The following is an 8,449-nucleotide window of genomic DNA, read 5'->3' as shown; positions in this document are numbered from 1 at the left end:
TTCCCGCCTGCCAAACACAAATAACATAAATATTCTAATGTGAGTGTGCTTCTGTGTGAAGTAGAAGCAGTTCCTTGCCCAAGGCTAGGTGTGCTTGCAGGGGACAGTTGGTGGCAAAGGAATGGTGGCAGGACATGGGAGAGGTGTCTCACTGCCCCTCTAACACATGCTGGAAGTCGAGTTCACACATTAAACTAGGAAGCTGAGACGTGTTCAGTGCTGAAGGTGTGTTAGAAACATGGGCCAGTCCACAGATGTGTGTCTTCCTCTGGATGTGGCTCCAGGAATGAGGTGGCCTAGGGCCTGCCGAGCTCACCATCACCCTCCAACACACACACTCATCACACCCGGGCCTTCTCCCTCCCATCCTTAAATGCATGCAAATGCATTCTTTCTTTCTTTTTTTTCCCCAGAAAGGATGCTGTCCAAATAAAAGGAAGCAAACAAGAAAAAAATTAACACCTCCCCCCACCCCTCTCAACCTGGTTGAAGTCATTTGGGTCTTTACTGTTGGCGAGCCAGCTGCCTTCCGTGGCTGTCTGGTCTGCATGTATAAACTTAACCTGATCACCATCTGAAGAATTTATGAATTATGCTTAATAATCAGCTTTAGGCACTTCTGAGGAAGGAATCGCATTTTGAAGCTACAAAGGTCCTCCAAATAGCTCCTGGGAAATGACCCTGCATCCCATTAAATGCAAGAAAAACTCGCTACCGCAGGCCTGGTGTCAGAGCTGAACCACTTCACTCTCCACTCTTCAAAATGTCAAGGAGCCCTCCACTTAAACGCTCGATTAATCTGAAAGGGCCAGGACAGACAGCTTCTCAGGGAAGGAAAAAATACATTTTTTCCTTTAAAAAACTTTTTCTTTGCACTTAAGAAAAAACAACAACAACATACATCTCCTTTTCTCCTTATATTCATTATTTTCTGTCTTTAAAAAGGTTTTTATCTGACTTTTATCTCCTCCATATGCCCGTGGCAAACACCAGCATCTTCTTCCCATTTTACAAATCTGCCCAGGAATAGGCTTTATCTGACTCACACCACCTTACTATTTTCCTATTTAAATGGTTGATGCAGAATCAAAGTCAAATGTGAAGGTCAGAAAAATGGTTTTTGGAGCATTGTGATCTCAGACACAAATACGGCTCAGCGGTATCCTGGGCAAAGGAACTACCAGCCTTTCCGAAAGTCAACAAAAAAGAAACATGTGCCTCTTGTCCATATTTACAACCTAGACTCGGAGTGCTTTGGATTCTTGACTTGCTTTGTCCCTAATTATTATAAATAGGAATATATAATTATTTCATTTCATGGCATGTGTAATTTTTATTGATAATATTAATAATTCATTTGCTATGCTTATTATAATTAATAAATTACAATAATCACTCAGGCAATTTGGATTTTAAATTAAACTGGGTCCCAAAGAGTCTAAAAAATAGGCATTTTATTTGGAAGGCAGCTATGCTCACCACTATACCACCAACACTAGGCATTTTATTTGGAAAGCATTATAGAATCTCTGTGATTCCTGTAATGAAAGCCATCATTATACAATCATGATATCCCAGACAACAGGCAAGTTCCTAAGTATTTATGACTTTGATCTGGGAATTATGTTGTTTAAAATTGTCTAAATGTTTAGGTAAAATGAAAATGTGCCCAGTGCCAAAAAGAGTGTGATAATTCAGTTTTTATTTCTCTTGTGATACGGCTATGTCCTTCAGAACTCAGCATGTTGGGTGTGTCTTGGATGCAGGTTTGCATTAGTTGGTTTTGGTGAGTTCTGAGGCTTCTGGAGCTTTCTTGCCTGGGACATCAGTGCCTCTTCCCTCAGGTGTGGGTGGAGGCCAACCTGGTCCCTAGGAACCTCTCACACTTTTAGACCTTCTAGTCATTTTCATTTTTGAAGCTTACTCCAAACTTTCCTAAAATGATATATATGTCAAGTGTTCTTACCACACATAAAAACAAAAAAAAGTAAAACAAACAAACCAAACCAAACCAAAGTAACAGAGGGGCCCTGGATAGTCTAGGAGGTGCTGGGTATGTCCCCTTCCTTGATTGTGGGGCTGGTATCATGAGTCTGTGTGCCTACATACAAGTTCATCAAAGGTTTGTATGAAATGTTTGCAGTGCTTTATATGTCAAGTTTGTCTCAAGAAAACTAAGAAAATTTTAAAAATACATGACCTGCATCAGGGACCACAGTTCAGGCAGCAACTTATACCACTGAGTCAGTAAAAGAATAGCACCTCAACCCCATTTGAGACCAGAGTGGGTCTCTTGGTTTGCATCCCCCTGGTGAGAACCCAGCTCGATGCAGAGGGATGTGTCCTGAAGACTCGGCAGGGGTGGGGGGGCTTCCACAGTGTGCACCACATGTCAGCCAGAGCCTGCGCCCAGGGCTCCCAGCAGAGGACTTCTTTCCGGCCTGCAGCCTCCCATAGCTCTCCACACACCACTCTGAAATTCTTTGTGCAGTGAAACAACCCTCAGCAAACTCCTCTTCCATTCACTGTGCTGTGTGCTGTGCTGCTGGGGTGAGTGTCAGCTCCCAGGGCTGGCAGCCTGGAAAGGAGGGAATATCCATGCCCTGGAAGGGGCTGCTAAGACCAGTTGACCTTGTTGACTGTCCCCTGGGTGGGGAGCAAAGAGGCAGTAAGTCCCAGGGGATAGGCTCAGAATCCTGAGTTCCTCGTTGGGGACTCTCACTAGGTCCTCCAGAGCCCAGGATGGAGGCTGGCCCTCTCTCTGCAGGTCAGCCTCCCCACCTGGTGGGCAACAGTGAGCCTGCCTGAATGGTGACAGTGACCCCATGCCCTTGGCCTGGCCACGTGGTTTGCAGCCTGGATTTCCCAGCCTCCTCTCTGCCCACAGCCATGCAGAGGAGCCAGGTGTCTCCCGTGGGGCTGTAGTGTTATAGGAGGTGTTTCCATTCAAGGGCAGCCCGTCGCACACAAGGATGAGAGGCCCTTTGTTAACCTAGCTCTGATTTAATTGGTTCTCTTCTGGGATGCACAAGATTGGGGCCCTCCATGCATGTTTGAGATTTTATTAACATGAGTTGGATTTTGGTTTCTGTGCAAGTGGCTGCAATGTCCTTTTCTTCAGAGATTAAATTGCTTATAGGAACATCACAGGGACATTGGTTTCCCGTGTCTCACTCTCTGACTTAATAGCAACAAGACAGTGAATAGAGAGCTTGAACCTTACCTTGACAAGGTGCATTTCTATATAGTAACAAGCCCAGCCCTGTGATGCCAACCTCGGGGGTGGGGGTGGTTCCCCTGGTCCCTGCATCGGGTGGAAGAGATGTGCCATCTTCATCATAAAATGAACAACCCATCTTCCCTGATTGAGACAGAACTCAGCCTGGCCGGTTTGTCAGTGGACAGAGGTCCAGGAAGTATGTTAGAGGTTTGCATCCCTGGTGATGAAGGCCCCTCCTAGGCCTGTCACCTGTGACCCCACGAGCAGCCTCCCTGCGTGGCCAAGCATGGGGATGCCCTGAGATATGGGTACACAGGGGGACAGGGGCCAGATTGCTCTGATAATAGAATGCTGACCCATGAGCTCTGAAGAACTGACCAGAGCCCGAGAGCTCAGGGTTCTGCCCATGACTGTGGCTTGCCTCACTTGCCAGATTTTCGACCCCATTTCCAGGTGAGGAGCACTCAGAGAAAGCAAATAATATACTGCCCTGGAGAAACAGAGCGCCTTGCTCCCAGGCAGCTGCCCAGCCTCCCAGCCATGGTCTCCTTTCTCACCACGACACTGTCCCCCTGCCAGGCTGGCCCTGGTCCCCCTCAGCAGAGCAAGCTCCATGGAAATAGCGGTGCTTGCCCTCATTTGGGCGGTGATGATTTCAGCTGCCAGGGAGACCACACTCAGCAGACGCACAGCGTGGGTACCCACATAGCCAGCATGAAACCAGCCTTTCTAACAACTGCCTGCCTCACGCCCTTTGCTCTTGCACTTCCAGAAACAGGGATGGTACAGGGGCAGCAGAGTCGATGCTCCTGGAGCACCCAGGACTCATGGTGTTTGATCCACGCAGGTAGCACATGTGACCTGGTCTGAATTACCCACCGTGCTAAGAGCTAAGTGCCATCTGGAGAGAGGTGTCTTCCAGGCTCTGTCCATGGATGGACAGCACCAGACCACGACTGTCTGTTCTCTGTGATTCATTCGTTGGTCTCAAGACTTCCTGAAATTTCCACTTTCCCTTCTTTGGCTTCTGGGCTGATTCAGAGTCAAGTCCATGCCCTCTTCCTTCCAGAAGACAGCACAGCTGGCCCAAGGTCCTGCAGGGGATATCATGTGGCACTCACTGTGGAAGCCCTGCCACACCCTGAGTCTCAGGACACATCACTTCTGCACCCACCCTGGTGTGTCACAGACCCTTGCCTGCCATGCACCAGCCCAGGATAATGGGTCCCCTGTTAATGTGACCTGAGTAACTAGGATCTTCGTGCCCTATGATGTTGCTAGATCAGGACATGGTTCTTCTTGCCATAAGACTGGAGACTGTTACTATTTTCAAAGTCACCCTGGGCTGTTGACCCAAATTATCTGAGGGGAACCAAAATCAGCAGACCATTTCCCATGAAATTTAAAATCCCTGTCCTCGATCTGAGTCTCAGTAAGAACTTCCTTTCTTACTTCAGCTGCATGTTATCTTGTGTTGAAATCAAATATTTATGGTATCTCCTATATAGGGGAACTGGTTGCCCTGTGAAATGTCAAAAAACAAAACAAGCCATAAAGTTTAGTGGGTGTAGAGCCCATCCCAGTACCTCTGAGGGAGTCTATCAGAATAGATGTCCCAGGGAAGGAAGGCATCCTGTGAGGTAGAAGGCCACAGCTGTCCATGCCCATCTGATGCATAGAATCTTCAAGTCATATATCTGCACCCCTTCCCTGACTGCCTTCTTGCATTTTGATTCTAATTTGGCTGCTCGTATCATTTCCCATAGGGGGAGAAGAGTTGTTTAGAGCAGAGTCGGCTGGGTCCCATTAACAATGACACTCTCAACAATGACTTAAGAATCTATGTGGGAGTTATGAATTTGTCTCTTGAGTGAGGTTGGCTCAAGTGAATTTGCTCCTAGAATATGGCTCTGTTCTTGGAGGTAGTGATGAGATCACACTCCCTCTGTCTTATTGCTGCCCGTATGTCTCCTTGGAGCCATTCTCTCCTGAAGACCATGCCACTTGCCACTCACCTTAGCCTTCTTCTCCTTTCCACAGAAGCACTGATCTTGAGAAATGGAATAGTATTTTATGACTAGAGCTTGCTTTCTGGTCACTGGCAAGCTGAAGGAGAGAAGGTCAATGTGTCCTCTATACTTCTGCAAGTGTCTTATCTCCAGGAGATTCACACAGTTAGATCACTTCTTTCTTCTCTTTCCCTCAACCAGAAGTAATTGGCTCACCTTATCAATTCACTGTAGGTTAATGGACTTCCATAAGGACTAACCTTTCTATACACAGCCACTGCCTGATATTTCTTAATTATTTTTCTTTGAGAATCACTGATTCCTTTATTTCTTATGTCCTGTTCACAGGAAGCACATAGAATATTGATTTTAATCTCTGGAGTTTGCTTTCTCTCTCTCTCTCTCTCTCTCTCTCTCTCATTGTCTCTCCTTCCCTCATTCTCTATCTCTTAGGAGAGTTGTTCCAGGTCAGACAGACCTGAGTTTGGGTCCCTGTTCTGCCACTAACTTGACATGTAAATTTGAGCAGTTCACCAGGCCCGTCCAACTTCATTCTCCAGGTCTGTAACATTTGGATAATGGAGCCTACCTCATTGGTTTATGACATCAAAACTAAGTGATCCCATCTGAAAAGCATCAAAGGCCTGACACACCCTGGCTCTGCTCCCACCCAGGGCCAGTGCATACTTTTTGCAGGTTGTGGGAGACATTGTATGAGGGAAGGAGGGGTGCAATTTAGTCCACTGGTCAAACCTTGACCCTTCCCAATCCACGAGAGCAGCATTATGAGCTAGTCATAGACCTGAATTCCCACTAATTTTCCAACATATATTTTAAGGAAACTATATACAAGATCCTCCTCTCCACCCTCACTTGGTATTATAATTCATTTCTAACAAAAGACATTCTTCTAAATGCTAAAAAAGATTCTATTTCCAAATATTGAACACGAGAAAAATTATAGCATATGACACATCAATCTGAAACCTATAACTAATATTATAAAACACAACAGAAACACAATTAAGCTATCATATTAGGCTATAAAATGCTTAAAACATTGTTTCTTGGTGTCCGATTAATATGTTAACTGCTGCTTACTTGCAGTGATATCTCCTTTACTTATTATAACCAATTTTCTGAGTTAGCTCACTTTTTCTCAATAATTTTTTAACTATTTTTTCAAACAAGAAAGAGGCAAAAGTAAGATCTAACTACAAGATGCACAGTGGGAATGCAGTCAGTATAGATGCATGAAGAGAGAGTCTCACCCCGAGATGCAGTGATGCCTTTCAGCACAGGTATATCTAAGAATGCGTACCTTCTTCTATAACCACAGCACATTTTTCAAAGACTAAACGTGATGTTGCTGAATGACTAATTGTCTCATGAAAGTAGCTCAATAGTTTTCTAACACACTGTTTTGTTAAAAATATTTATTGAGATTTGGGAATGTCATTATAAAATGTTCTTATTTTATCACTGGGCAGAAAATATCTAATTAAAAATGTATATATTATAAGATGTTGAGTCTCTGATATCAAGGGGCAACCTCCATGAAAAATATTAAGCAGTATTTATCAGCTCACTTCGTCCATGCTTCTCTTCAATATTTATTAACAAATTCATTCATCGGAACCTACATTTAACAAGTAATTATTAGATGGCTTCTCTCTCTCTCATGTGGGTTAGAAATAGAGCATTGAGAAAGATATAAATATAGGCCCTGCTTTTATAAAGTTTGTACTGTATGAAGAAAAGGGGAAAAAAGTTAAAATATTTTCAAAATGTACTTCTTATAAATTTTGCAAAATAAAAGACTAAGTTTATTTCTACTAAAGTTATACAAATATATATATATATTTGTATATATCTTTGAAGTAATAGTGAAACAATCTAAAGATGCCAAAAATTAATAATCTCTTTCTCTTTATCTCTTTCTTAGTTTGATTGTTAAATTGGTTGTGAGTGCATTTCTATTCACATCTGGAGCATATACTCTATATTTCATGCCATGTTCCTATAAAATACATGCATACATATAAGAAAACAATATACAAAATCATTCATATTTGTGCATTCACATATATACATAAGACTTATCCTTTTAAAATTTGGCAATATGTAGTCTGATTCACATTCAAAGGGGATTTAGATTATTTAAAAATGCATATTGGGCACAGTAACCAAATACAAACATTTTTAAAAAGAAATATAAGATAGATAAAATGCCAAGATTTGTTAAAAGAGGAAATGAAATGAAATCATATTATGTTCAACTAAACCAGAGAGAATAGAAAAAGAGGGGAAGAAATGAACAAAGTACAGATAGAGTAAATGACAATAATGACATATTTGGGAAAAATCAATCCAATTACTGTGATTACCACTTTAAATGTGAATAGTCTAAATAGATGAATTAAAGACAGAGATTATCATAATGGATTTAAAAAGTGGTTTTAAAGAACTCTTTTTTTTTTTTTTTGTCTCAAGAAATCACCTTTAAATGTAGCTATAGCAAAATTAAAAGAATGGAGAAAGATAAGCCAGGCTAGCACTAATGAAAAGAAAGTTAGAGAAGCTGTATTATAATTAATAATTGGAATTTTAAAGAAGATTTGAGAACAAAGGTATTTATCAAGGATAAAGAGGTAAATTACACAACGATAAAGGGGTCAATCCTGCATCTGAATGCACATGACAGCAGGATATCAAGACACATAAAGCAAAACAAATTGCACTAAAAAGAGGAGTAGTTGCAAGTACATTCACCTGGGGATTTTTACACTTCTCTGTCATAAGGAAATAGATCAAAGCAGAAAGAAAACCTGTCAGGATACACATGATGTAAACAGCATTATTAGTCCACTTTTCTTAATTGACTTTCATAGAATGCCCCATCCAACAGCAGCAGAATACACATTCTTCTCCAGCTGATGTGGATCATTCACCATGATAAACCACATTCTATGTCACAAGCATACATTAACAAATTTAAAATACTGTAAATCTACAATGTTCTCAGAGCACATGGAATCAAATTAGAAATAAATATGAGAAAAATGTTTGGAACTCTCCAATTATTATTAACAATTTAATAATGCCTGTCAAAGTAATGTATGGGTCAAGTAAGAAATCTTAACAGCAATGAAAAATATATTTTGAGCTAAATAAGTATGAAGATACAATGAACAAAGTGTGTGGGATGACACAAAAGCAG

At 42.0% G+C, this 8,449-nt stretch overlaps 1 long non-coding RNA gene across 1 annotated transcript; it reads right to left on the bottom strand.

The window, feature by feature from the left end:
- Positions 1-1,428: 1,428 nt before the first annotated feature.
- LOC112662861 (uncharacterized) lies at positions 1,429-5,778 on the bottom strand. The gene is made up of 3 exons (XR_003138905.3): positions 5,236-5,778; positions 4,100-4,314; positions 1,429-1,935 (listed from the first exon to the last, which is right to left on the bottom strand). It is a non-coding gene; the product is annotated as an uncharacterized LOC112662861 (long non-coding RNA).
- Between the last annotated feature and the right edge of the window lie 2,671 nt (positions 5,779-8,449).

This window comes from Canis lupus, chromosome 34 (assembly GCF_003254725.2).
Source record: "Canis lupus dingo isolate Sandy chromosome 34, ASM325472v2, whole genome shotgun sequence".
NCBI lineage: Eukaryota > Metazoa > Chordata > Mammalia > Carnivora > Canidae > Canis > Canis lupus.
Note: the sequence above shows the minus strand (reverse complement) of the source record. Positions and strands in the feature narration are given on the sequence as shown.